The sequence below is a fragment of the Sinocyclocheilus anshuiensis genome, unplaced genomic scaffold (genome assembly GCF_001515605.1).
Source record: "Sinocyclocheilus anshuiensis isolate Anshui unplaced genomic scaffold, SAMN03320099.WGS_v1.1 scaffold694, whole genome shotgun sequence".
Classification (NCBI taxonomy): domain Eukaryota; kingdom Metazoa; phylum Chordata; class Actinopteri; order Cypriniformes; family Cyprinidae; genus Sinocyclocheilus; species Sinocyclocheilus anshuiensis.
The window spans coordinates 894,205-899,475 of record NW_015542477.1 but is presented as its reverse complement, the minus strand read 5'-3'; positions in this window follow the sequence as shown (position 1 = coordinate 899,475).

Below are 5,271 nucleotides of genomic sequence, written 5' to 3'. Positions count from 1 at the left end.
ACACACACACATATATATATATATATATATATATATATATATGATGCAATACATTTGTCCAGACAAAAATAAACTGTGAATACACAATGGAAATTAGGAGTGCCCAAAGAAAATTAGTGCTATCCTGTGTATAAATTTAGAAATCCACTGACGTCTGTCCTGTCACACCTCCCTGTGGATTTGATTACCAAACCCCCTTTAGATTTTGACGTGATGAGAGGTCAGTGATCTGTATCTCTCCGTAATTGTGCAGTCAGTGTGTCTGCCGAGTGAAAGTATGATAAATCTGAAGTGGAGGGGCGGTGGGCTTCTCTGGTTTCCAAACTGAGGCTCCGCACCGCTGACTCCACATGATCTACCTCACCACAGACTGCTGTCTCCCCCCTCTGTTTATCTCCCTCTCTCATTTCTCTCTTTTTTAATCTATGTATTTCTCTGTCTTTCTGCTGTCTCCCCTTTCCGTGCACTCCCACCCCCCATATTCAGACACATTCTGTTTTATTTCATCTTTATTCAGATGCATAGGCACACACACATGCCTGATTCACAACCCCTTGAACCGTTTGCGGTTGGCTAAACCAGATAACATTCGCACCCACACGCCACCCATGGATGAAACGCATCCACGCTCCTAACAAACAGTTGGACCCTTCTCTCAACGGACACATCTGGGGCTTGTTGGATACAGATGTTTCTGCAGGCCCACGTCCCACTTCAGGGGTTACAGCCACATGCTGAACAGCTTGTTTCATATAAGGTAATGTGAACCTTGTTTGCTAGCAATAACTTAAAGGGATAGTTCATCCAGAAATAAAACTCTATTATTTAGCTACTTACCCTCATGTCGTTTCAAAACGGTGAGACTTTTTCATCTGTGGAACATAAAAGAAGATATTTTGAGAAATGTCTCGATGTTTTCTGTTGTCTATTAATTTGAGGTTAAGGCGATAGTTCACCCAAAAATGAAAATTCTGTCATTAATTACCCTCATGTCGTTCCAAACCCGTAAGACCTTCATTCATCTTGGGAACACAAATTAAGATATTTTTGATTAAATCTGAGAGCTTTCTGACCCTGCATAGACCGCAACGCAACTACCATGTTCAAGGCCCAGAAAGGTAGTAAGGACATTGGTAAAATAGTCCATGTGACATGGTTCAACTGTAATGTTATGAATCTAAGAGAATACTTTTTGTGCGCAAAGAAAACAAAAATAACTTTATTTAACAATTTCTTCTCTTCCGTGTCAGTCTTTGTCATAGTCTTTTTATGAGAGTACCATGATGCATACGTGTACATTCCTCTGCTTGGAAACAAGGTGCAGTGCACTGAACTACTGATGTCACATGGACTATTTTAATGATGTCCTTACTACCTTTCTGGGCCTTGAATGTGGTAGTTACGTTGCTGTCTATGCAGGGTCAGAAAGCTCTCGGATTTCATCAAAAATACTTATTTTGTGTTCCAAAGGTAAATAGAGGTCTTATGGGTTTGGAATGACATGAGGGTGAGTAATTACCGGTAATGACAATTCTTATTTTTGGGTAAACTATCTCTTTAATGGTCACCAAAAACTGTGATTACCAGCATTCTTACCATTCATTCGTCAGATGTCAAACAGGTTTGGAATGACATGAGGGTGAGTAAATGATGATTTTTAGCCAAACTATCCCTTTAAAAGGTGAAGTGTGCAATATTTATGCCAGTACTGTCACCAAGGTTGCATCCAAATACCCTACTTTTCTACGGAAGAGGAGTTGTGACCAGGTAACAAAAATACTCTATGTTGTAAGAATATTTTGCTAACGTTCCTATTAAGTCATGAAAATGTTAATCCAGTTTTTTAGGTTTCTAAAAAGTTTTATTCCTGGTTATGCAAATGTTATTTTACCATTTTAGCATTTTGCAAACATTATGGGAACATTACTTTTGATTGTGCTCTGAATAGTAACATTTAATATGTTACTATTCAGTAACTCTCCCCCCCCGAAAGTTCAACTAAAACGTATCAGAATAAACCTTCCATGAACAATGTAGAAATACATTTGTGCTAAAAGTTCTGTGCTACAGTAGGCTAAATATTTTTATAATATTAATATATTTGTGCTAAATATATTTGTGCTAAACATTATTTAAGGCCAGATGAACGAACAGTCTATTAATGTTACTGGAAGAACGTTTATTCATAACTTTGATATAACCTTGCAAGAACATTAGCTGTTAGCTGAAAAGTAGCAGTGAAGCAATGCAAACAGGTCACATGACAATGAAAACAAGGCACCTGTAGTATGTCCAGATTACATTCATACTACACACATTCATACTATATAGAACATACTTTTTTAACAGTCACAGATTACTTTTTCAAAATAAGTATACCTACTTAGAATTACAGTGAGTTCGGATGAAACCCAAACAAGTTTCCAAAACACTGCCCCCGTCTACTATTCGTCGAACATCAGATAGTTCTGCCCCCAAATTCACTATTGGTTCAACAAAAAGGGGCTTTTGATCCAGCTAGGGCAAAAAACAAAAACACAGTTCTCCATTTATTCACAGGTTCACAGTGTATTCTGACAAAATATATAGCCTACCATTTATTTGCCATATACCATATATTATTTCTTTATATTATAGTAGATATATAGTAGATATATCACCAGTACCCAATTCTTTTGGAAACTCTCCTTTTTCGTTTTCTTTCTCTTTTCAGCTCAGGATTGTCGCTGGAGGTTTTGGAACTGTTGTGCATTCTCGTGGTGCCATCAGCCAATCAGTATGGTCAGTAATTAGTTACATGGATTTTACATCTCAGACAAATGTCTCAAAAAGTTTTTATATTGGATTTTTATTTCTTTTATATTTGACAGAATCATAGAGAAATAAAACGGCAATGCACTAGCTACTGTATCCTCTTGGGAGAGAGAATATAATATTTTAACATTGAAAATGAAATAACCACAATGTAGGCTGAGTTTAGTAGAAGAAAAAGTCAAGCAACACTGATCAAACCCAGAGAAGACAGGCTGATATTGCAGAGTGGTGCGTGCGTGGAGCTAATCGTCTGTGGGCTGTCGGATTCTGGCAGCCATGTCTGTCTCGAGCACTTTTCACATGCTCTACTGGCCAAAGGATTAAGTGTAAATTCATATTCTGAATAATGACTTACTAGATAACTGCTGTAGCGTATTTACAGTATTTTGCTATTATGATTTAAATCGTGCCATTGGCTGGCTTCATCCACAGCACCTAGATCAGAAGCTGACAGGTATGGAGAATGTCTCGTGTCACTGAGAGCTTGCCAGCGCAATCCACGGGGCTGCTGTCAGAGACTGATATGAGAAGAATGCATTTTAAACCTCGTTGGTTTGAACGTTAGCCAGCAGAATGAATATTGGATACTGTTGTACACTCGTATATTATGTGTCTGTTGAAATGAAAATTATGTTTTCTGTTGAACGAGTATAAAATATTTTTAGATTTTGTATATAAAAAAGTTATAACAACTACTTATATACTAGTGATATTTTTATATAGCCTACTGCAAACATTAATTTTTATAAAAAAATGTATACATCATTTTTTATAGATTTTATAGATTAAGTAGATTAGGACTGACGGTGTTGACCAGATTTAATACGATTTATATAAATTATAAATTAATAATTAATAACAAAAATGTAAATGCATTTTTTTCTTCATTTTGAACCTCAAAAGCACTGGCATTGCTGCCATTGCCTTTGCAACATCTCTTTCGGAGTCGTTTTTCCCTTTGTTTCACTTGAAAGGTCAAAACTTTGTGTTTTTGTTCGCCTGTCGCATTGTACTGTTTGCTCTTCCCATGTAATTTCTTACAGGCTTGTTTGTATTTAGCTGACGCTCTAGCAGTGGGTGAACGCTTTGTGCCTCACCCATAATTACAGTGTTTCAGTGCCCTGCTGCTTGGCTCTGTGGGAGGGTGACCTTCACTTACTGTAGGCACTGCCACTGAACTCACTATATTACTGCAAAGATAGAGACGGATACTACATCTGTCTAATAATTGTATAATTGTGTGTTCTGCTACATATTTGCTACATTAGCTAGCAATTTCTCTTTCCTAATTGCAAGATACTGTAATCTCATATAATATTAGCTAAACAGCATGTGCATGTCCAAAAGTTTGGGGCCAGCAAGATTTTTTTTAAAGGGGTCATATGATGCGATTTCAATTTTTCCTTGTTGTTTGTCATTTCTCCGATCACAAATGCAGACATGGTTTTATGTTTACTAAAAAGACAGTATAAGTCATTATAATCCACAATTATGTCCCCACTGGATGCAACGAATGCCTCGTTTATGCCATGGGTTTTCATGTTTTTGAATCATCGCTCCGGCCTGACGGCATCATCTCAATTTGGTAAGGGGCGTAACATTTCCGTCACATGCTTGAGGTATTCGGCCAATCACAACGCACTGGATAGCTGGCCAATCACAGCACACCTCGCTTTTTTAGAACGATGAGCTTTGTAAAAATCGATGCGTTTCAGAAAGGCGGGGCATAGAGGAGAAACAATAATGTACTGTATGTGGAAAATAATGTGTTTTTTGAACCTTAAACCGCATAAACACATTTCATTACACCAAATACACAACATAATGTTCTTTTTAGCAACGTCATATGACCCCTTTAAAGGATGCATTAAATTGATCAAAATAGAGAGTAAATACTTTTATAAAGTCACTAAAGATTTAAATTTCAGTTCTTTTGAACTTTCTGTTTATCATATAAACTATCACTATTAACTATCAAGCAACTCAGCTGTTTTCATAATAAGAATTTCTTGAACACCAAATGATTTCTGAATGATCTTGAGACACTGAAGACTGGAGTACTGGCTGCTAAAAATTCAGCTTTGCCATCACAGGAATAAATTACATTTTAAAATATATTAAAATAGAAACAGTTATTCTAAATTGTAATAACATTTCACTTTTTCTGCATTTTAGATCGAATAAATGCGACTTAAGAGACTTTAAAAAAAATCATTTACTGACCTTATATCAACATTTCTCCTTTTGTGTTCAAGAAAGAAAGTCATACAGGTTTGGAACGACGTGAGGGTAAAGAGTAAATAACTTCCATTTTTGAAAGAACTATCCCTTAACCATTTTGCCCATATTTTATTTATGCAGCTCATGTTTCGATGCCAGCAAACTCACCATAAAAACCAGCACCGTATCACATTGCCAGGATATGTGGAGGGTCCCGTTCCTTCCTTCTGTCTCCCA